The 8,497-nt window shown below is 35.6% G+C and overlaps 2 non-coding genes across 2 annotated transcripts; both read left to right on the forward strand.

The window, feature by feature from the left end:
* Positions 1-5,874: 5,874 nt before the first annotated feature.
* TRNAP-UGG (transfer RNA proline (anticodon UGG)) lies at positions 5,875-5,948 on the forward strand. The gene has a single exon. It is a non-coding gene; the product is annotated as a tRNA-Pro (tRNA).
* Positions 5,949-6,087: 139 nt separating this feature from the next.
* On the forward strand, positions 6,088-6,161 carry TRNAW-CCA (transfer RNA tryptophan (anticodon CCA)). The gene has a single exon. It is a non-coding gene; the product is annotated as a tRNA-Trp (tRNA).
* Positions 6,162-8,497: the final 2,336 nt, after the last annotated feature.

Below are 8,497 nucleotides of genomic sequence, written 5' to 3' on the forward strand. Positions count from 1 at the left end.
AGTGAACCAACCCCTTGGACTGCTGCGAAAAACACCATCAGATTTCAAAGTAGCCCGGTCTAATTCAAAAATTTCCCCTAATTGAGAACGCCTCGCATATTTTTTTACAGTAGCAGGATCAGAATAACTTACTCCATTAAGTTCGCCACCATAGAACTCCACCGTTACACCTACTTGTTCAACACTATATTTGGATTCTGCTCTTCTAAAAGGAACGTCTGCTCTAACAATTCCCTCCTCATCTACCAAAACAACCGGAAATGTTTCAAAAAAAGTAGGCATACGGCGTACAAAAAGCTCACGTCCTTCTTTATCTCTAAAGACGGGATGTCCTAACCATCCAACAGCTATTCCATCCCCATTGTCCATTGAGCCTGCTCTGAATAATCCCCCTTTTGCCGGATTATTACCAATATAATCATAAAAGGCTAATTTTTCGGGAATTTTAGACCAAGCTTCTGATAAACTAAGATTTTCGGCTAAACCATTGCTAACTCTTCGATATATTTCTTGCTGAAAGTATCCCTGATCCCACTGATAACGAGTAGGCCCAAATAATTCGATTGGGGTCGTTGCTGACCCATACCACATAGTTCCAGCAACTACGAAAGCTGCAAAAAAAACAGCAGCGATACTACTGGAAAGTACAGTTTCAATATTGCCCATACGTAATCCTTTATATAGACGTTGAGGCGGACGGACACTAAGATGGAATAAGCCCGCTAATATACCCAATGTACCCGCAGCAATATGATGAGAAGCTATTCCCCCCGGAACAAAAGGATCAAAACCTTCTGCACCCCACGCTGGATTTACAGCTTGTACTTTTCCAGTTAGTCCATAAGGATCGGATACCCATATCCCAGGACCATACAAACCCGTTACATGAAATGCCCCAAAGCCAAAGCAAGCCACCCCTGCAAGAAATAAATGAATTCCAAAGATCTTGGGCAAATCCAAAGAGGGTTTTCCCGTCCGCTCATCAGAGAATATTTCTAGGTCCCAATATACCCAATGCCAGATCGCTGCCAAGAAACACAAGCCAGAAAACACAATATGCGTACCTGCCACACCTTCATAACTCCAAATACCCGGATTTGTTACAGTTCCTCCTGAAATACTCCAACCACCCCACGAATCCGTTATTCCTAAACGAGTCATGAAGGGAATTACGAACATACCTTGTCTCCACATTGGATCCAGAACAGGATCAGAGGGATCAAAAACTGCTAATTCGTATAAAGCCATTGAGCCAGCCCAACCAGAAACTAGAGCTGTGTGCATTATATGCACCGCAAGCAATCGACCCGGATCATTCAATACGACAGTATGAACACGATACCAAGGCAAACCCATGGAAATACCCCTTTAGCAAAGAAAAATAGACACGATGTCGCTTTATTTTATCGCATTGAAAAAGACTATCCATATCCTATGTACCTAACCCTTCTAGGGGATTCTGTGTCAGAAAGCGCGAATATTTATTTCATTCCATTAAAAATAAGAAGCCAATTCTGTTCATAAGAAGAAAGAGAAGCAGATCTATTCTATACTCGATAAGTGCCAATATGCAATGGGTAACTTGGCCAATTTGGAAAAAACGAAGAATAGATCGCTACCCCTCTTTGTTTAGCATTCAAATCACCCATTCCCTTTTCTTTATTCAATCTGTCTTACATTCCTTATATGTATAACCTTTCAATCTACGTATTAATAGAATCTATAATATTCATATAGAATAAGAATAAAAATTAAGACAATAAACTGCGGATTCTTTCTTTCTGTTCCATTCTTACGTTTCCATATTAAAGTGTGGTTTTCTTACTTAAATTTAATAATATTAATCTAATATGCCCATTGGTGTTCCAAAAGTACCTTACCGGATTCCTGGAGATGAAGAAGCGACTTGGGTTGACTTATACAATGTTATGTATCGAGAAAGGACACTTTTTTTAGGTCAAGAGATTCGTTGCGAGATCACGAATCATATTACAGGTCTCATGGTATATCTGAGTATAGAAGATGGAATTAGTGATATTTTTTTGTTTATAAACTCCCCAGGCGGGTGGCTAATCTCAGGAATGGCTATTTTTGATACGATGCAAACGGTGACACCAGATATATATACAATATGCCTCGGAATAGCCGCCTCCATGGCGTCCTTCATTCTGCTTGGAGGAGAACCCACCAAGCGTATAGCATTCCCTCACGCGAGGATTATGCTTCACCAACCTGCTAGTGCTTATTATCGGGCAAGGACACCAGAATTTTTACTAGAAGTAGAAGAGTTACACAAAGTTCGCGAAATGATCACAAGGGTTTATGCAGTAAGAACAGGCAAGCCTTTTTGGGTTGTATCCGAAGACATGGAAAGGGATGTTTTTATGTCAGCAGACGAAGCCAAAGCTTATGGACTTGTCGATATTGTAGGGGATGAAATGATTGACAAGCACTGCGATACTGATCCAGTGTGGTTTCCAGAAATGTTTAAGGATTGGTAGTGTCCGGATTTCTTGTAAAGTTATTTCACAGCTAAATTCGTGTTTTCCTCGATTTAATAGAAAATAGAAAGACTTCATGATGAGCAATCATCAGGTTAAGATGGATCTAAACCAATCCATTTTTTTCTATATACATACAACATGCCGACGGTTAAACAACTTATTAGAAACGCAAGACAGCCAATACGAAATGCTCGAAAAACGGCCGCGCTTAAAGGATGCCCTCAGCGTCGAGGAACATGTGCTAGGGTGTATGTGCGACTCGTTCAGATCATGACTTCAAACAAATATAAAAAAAATTGAAGTATCCATGATTAGTACCAATGAATAGGATATAGCTTCTCTATCCTAGATTTCTATGGTATATGGAATTTATGGTTTCCTTTGGTGCAAATCCAATTATCTAAATTGGAAATAAGAAGCAATTCTCCCATTGGTAGCAAATGGTTATCCATTAAGCGGAGGAAATAGTAATAAAAAGAAAAAGGCTTATGCTCCTTTATCTTAAAAGAACGGACTAACAGGGTCAGCTACTTAGCCAACTTTCATAATTAAATACCGTCACTGTATGGATAACTCTTATTGTGAAAAGAGCTATTTACTCTATAATGGATAGGTAGAGCCAAAGAATGTGGACTATACAAGTTCGCAATACCTTTTGATGAAAGAAAGGGCTCCGGTGTATAGAGAGGGCCTCACCGTTTAAAAGGGAACCATAGAAACGATGGAACCCACTATTTTTTTTAGTATTATTAGAATGAATTTGTTATTTCGTATAGAAATAACTGAACGGAGTGGAATAAAAAATCGTGGTTGGGAAGGTTACTATAGCAAAAGCCATTGGAATTAATATTTTATATATCGGAATAATTAGTTTTGTTATTAATGAGAAAAAGGGTGGCTAAAAGAAGAGAAATCATTAGTTATTCATTAAGGTTAATTTGATTCAATGACCAGAGTTCCGCGAGGATATATAGCCCGGAGACGACGAACAAAAATGCGTTCATTTGCCTCAAACTTTAGAGGGGCTCATTTAAGACTTAATCGAATGATTACCCAACAGGTAAAAAGAGCTTTTGTTTCCTCTCATCGAGATAGAGGTAGGCAAAAGAGGGATTTTCGTCGTTTGTGGATCACTCGGATAAACGCAGCAACGCGGGTATATAAAGTATTCGATAGTTATAGTAAATTAATACACAACCTGTACAAGAAGAAATTGATTCTTAATCGTAAAATGCTTGCACAAGTAGCTGTATCAAATCCAAATAATCTTTACACGATTTCCAATAAAATAAAGATCATCAATTAAAGGTATAAATAAAGTAATATACTGGAATAATACAAGATGAATTCCCGGAGAGGGAACTCCGGGAAGATACAATAAATTAAGATTAAGTGGTAGGAATCAACGAGCTGGATTACTTTCTTTATAATATATATAGGTCTGGCCCTTTCGAATTCGAATAAAACATCAACAATCGGAACTTAAGTTCCGGTTGTTGTTTCTTAAATTTTGGTTGTTGTTTCTTAAGTTTCGATTGGAATTGTACTTTTGCGTTAATTGAGGAATATGTCTATTTTTTCTGGGTCTAGAACCTGTAATTATTGAAATTGACTGGGCTTGAAATTGCTTTTCGTTCTCATAGTTACGAAACGGTAAGAAAGATAAAATACGAGCCTGTTTTATAGCAAGAGTAATTAATCGTTGTTGTTTCAAGGTTAATCTATTTATTCGTCTCGATAATATTTTTCCTTGTTCACTAATAAATCTATTAATTAAACTCATGTTTCTATAATCAATTCGATCTCCCGGGCCAATCCGGGGACGCCTACGAAAAGGTTGTTTAGATTTACGAAAAGGTTGCTTGAATTTACGAAAAGTTTGCTTGGATTTACGAAAGGGTTGCTTGGATTTATTAAAAGTTTGCTTGGATTTACTAAAGGGTTGCTTAGATTTAAGAAAAGGTTGTTTAGATGTATACATGATTTATTCCTTATTTAAAATTTGAAAATTTGAAAATTCACTTCTTTATTTTATTAATTTAGGATCCAGAAGAAGTAGTTTTTCTTTGATCCATATCTTATTTGATTCATATTATAGTATATGAATACCCTCTATACATATGAAATAATATCTACCGGAAATCAGATGAGTTGATTTGTATTTTGTATTCTATACTATGTTTTCTTTATATATTAAATATGAAGTTCTTACTCTTTCTGTTGTTTGGAAAGATCAAACACACGATGTTCCTATTTCTTTATTTCGTGATGAGTCGTATGCTTGCGACAATAACGACAAAATTTTTTGAATTCTAATTGTCCGGGTGTATTGTGGCGATTCTTTTGAGTACTATATCTAGAAATCCCCGTCGATTCCTCATTGGCACCTTTTCGAACACAACTGATGCATTCCAAAATAACTCTGATTCTAACATCTTTTCCCTTGGCCATGAACCTCCTTTTCTTTTTGGATTGACTTAACTTAATTCTTCTACTTATTCTTTTATTCTTCTATTTTGAATCCGAAGAAGAAGAATAAAATTCATTAGAATAATTTTTTTTTATTCTTTAATTAAGTAATAAAAAATAGAGAAATAATTAAAGAATACAATCCTTGTCGAATTAGCAAAGATTTTGGTTCGAAATCCTTTCATTTAATTAGCCAGCCCCGCCTTTTCTATGCTCTGATTTCTGAGGCCTTATTTAGCTTGGGTACCCCTTTAAATTGAATTTCTATTTTCAAAAATGGGGTTTACCAAATTTTTAATGACTCTGAGGTTCAACCCAATCCATCTTTTCTTTCTTTTTCCTTCCGATACTAAAAAAAGATTGAAAAGGATCAAATTTTGTCATATCACGAAGAAATCTATCCCTCCCATAGCAATAACTAGAATTAAAAAAAAGGGAATGACAAAGCATCTGGGAATAAACGATTAATTTCTATCAATAAACCTGCTAAAGCACCAAACCATAGAGTACTTAGCACGGGTGCTACAGAGAGATATGTTTTTATATCCCGCATTGAAAATCCTCCTTCCTTGTTGGAATACATATATGATCATAAACTCTTGCCCAAGATTGTTATGCTATATATAAAATGAACCATATCGACGAAATTTTCCTATCCCTAAAAAAGAAAAAGATGACCCCTTCTTCCTATATATTACCAAGGAAAAGTAATCCTTCTTTTATAGGCGAAATTATATTGGATTTTATATGTATATAATTCCTTAATTATATGAGACCAAAAAGAAGAAATGACACGAGGGTTCTATATATAGATAGAGAAAGAAAGAAGAAGAAAATTATGATGTGGAAAAGAAGACAGGAATTGTGTACAATGGCATTGTACAACAATTTAATTTGGAAAAGGGATGTAGCGCAGCTTGGTAGCGCGTTTGTTTTGGGTACAAAATGTCACAGGTTCAAATCCTGTCATCCCTACCTATTACTTCTTTCTTCTTTATAGGCAGTAGCGACGAGATCAATTAAAGTAAAGTGGGTATAACTTGAATTTGTGGAGACTATACGTACGTGAGATACATTAGGAATAGAAAAAGATTTTCTTTTTGAATGAATGAAAGCGCTCTTAGTTCAGTTCGGTAGAACGCGGGTCTCCAAAACCCGATGTCGTAGGTTCAAATCCTACAGAGCGTGATTCCATCTATTTTATGTCGAAGCAGAGTAAAATAACTTAACAAAATTGAATTGTAACTCCAATTTCAATTTGACCTCCTCTCTGGTCTGGAGGAGGTCAATCAAAAAAAAAAAATGACTCAATCAAAGATCCAACTGATCCCCACGCCTGTATTGCAAATACGCAGTCACGAATAATCCCGCTAAAGTAATAGGAATTAGGCCTAAGACGATTCCAAATAGAAAAACTTCAATCATTTCGATTTGTTCGAGGGGATAAAAAAAGAGGTACGATCTATCCCTAAATAGTACTCTAAATTATCCACGAATCTCAATGACCAAGAAAAGAATTCCTAATTAGTCTGGAAAAGAGTCGTAGAATGCCAGGAATCCCAAAGAAAGATTTTTCTTTTCTGAATTATAATTATTCAGTCAATTCAAATAAGGCGTATCTTGTTCAAGCCAATAAATAGAGCTGGGGTTATAGTTAAAGCAGCCAGTAGAAAACCAAAATAACTAGTTAAAGTAAGCATGAAAGAGTTAAATTCCATTTATTTTTTTTTACTACACTACATATGTTGGTAAAGCATTTACCTAAGTTATGGAAAATTCATAATTCATCAGTTATTTTAGATAATACTAAAAAACAAGATAGAGTAAGATACAGAAGTGTAAAAGAAAGTGGATTCATCAGATGATACATGAGTCCCTAATTCCGAATCAAGAGATTTGTTGTGGAATTTGTCAATTGAGTAAAGTAATAATATTAAGAACTAGATCATCTAACCCCATTGAATGAAAAAAAGAAATTCAATTTTCAGGGAAATTTTTGAATAAGAGATAAATAAACAATTGAATTTGAAAAAAAAAAACTTCTTTCTATTTTGGATAATTTCTTTTTCAATAGGACCCTCTTTTTGGAGTGAACGATCGAATATTCCCCTATTCCTTCTTATTTTAACTGATTGTATTCCATATGGAATAAGAGGAGAACAAAAGCATTCCACGACCTGCCAAGGGGCTGTTAAAAAAAAAAAAAAAAGAAAGCTCTTCCTTGAATTTACTTTATTTTTATTCCTTTTTCGAACTCCAACCAAAGTAGATTCGAAGACGAGTCACTTCAATTATCCTTTTAAGTTCTATTCTATCTTCTGTCTTTCCCTATTTCATCTCGTAAAGTTCCGCGCTCGCAGTTTGGTCAAGAAAGTTAGACCTAATCCAACAAACAATACAAGGATGAATTACGAATTATGAAAGGATAGATTTCACATATACTTGTCCTTGTATTGTGTCAGTATGAGAATATCCTTCCTAAATTATTTATCCAAACCTATTGATCATTAACTTAGATTTTCCCAAGATTTTGGCTGCTATTCCGAATTACTCTATTATTCCGAAGCCAATGAAAAGTAAGTAGAACCTACAAAAATGGGGTTTTCTATTGATGCCTTGAATAACATATAGCTTACCTATAGACAAAAAAAAAATAAAAAAGTAATTATGTTTCGGAACCAGGCAAAACCAGATTGCTGTGCCATAGGAAGGATAGCTATACTAATTCGGTATACTCAAAATACACCTTTGGTACAAAATTGACAATCTCACAAGGATGAAATATCAGTAATTTTCTATTTACTGGTCGATCCCATCTTTTACGGAATCAATTCCTTTTTTGAATGTACAAAAATTTTGGGAGTTCAGCATGTCTGGAAGCACGGGAGAACGTTCTTTTGCTGATATTATTACCAGTATTCGATACTGGGTTATTCATAGCATTACTATACCTTCCCTATTCATTGCGGGTTGGTTATTTGTCAGTACGGGTTTAGCTTATGACGTGTTTGGAAGTCCTAGGCCAAACGAGTATTTCACGGAAAGCCGACAAGGAATTCCGTTAATAACCGACCGTTTTGATTCTTTAGAACAACTCGATGAATTTAGTAGATCCTTTTAGGAGGCCCTCAATGACCATAGATCGAACCTATCCTATTTTTACAGTGCGATGGCTGGCTATTCACGGACTAGCTGTACCTACTGTTTTTTTCTTGGGATCAATATCAGCAATGCAGTTCATCCAACGATAAAACAAATTCCAACTATAGAACTATGACACAATCAAACCCGAATGAACAAAATGTTGAATTGAATCGTACCAGTCTATACTGGGGTTTATTACTCATTTTTGTACTTGCTGTTTTATTTTCCAATTACTTCTTCAATTGAGAGAAAGAAAGAGACTAATAAGAATTCTCTTATCCCATTTGGAAGGATACCATCCTTATAACTACCCATGACTGTTTTTGTCTCTAGCATGACCAATTGATAAAATGTGGAGGAAAGTAGGGGAAATGGCCGAT

The sequence above is a fragment of the Triticum urartu genome, unplaced genomic scaffold, assembly GCF_056163025.1.
Source record: "Triticum urartu cultivar PI428250 unplaced genomic scaffold, HENAU_Tu73 scaffold539, whole genome shotgun sequence".
NCBI classification, from domain to species: domain Eukaryota; kingdom Viridiplantae; phylum Streptophyta; class Magnoliopsida; order Poales; family Poaceae; genus Triticum; species Triticum urartu.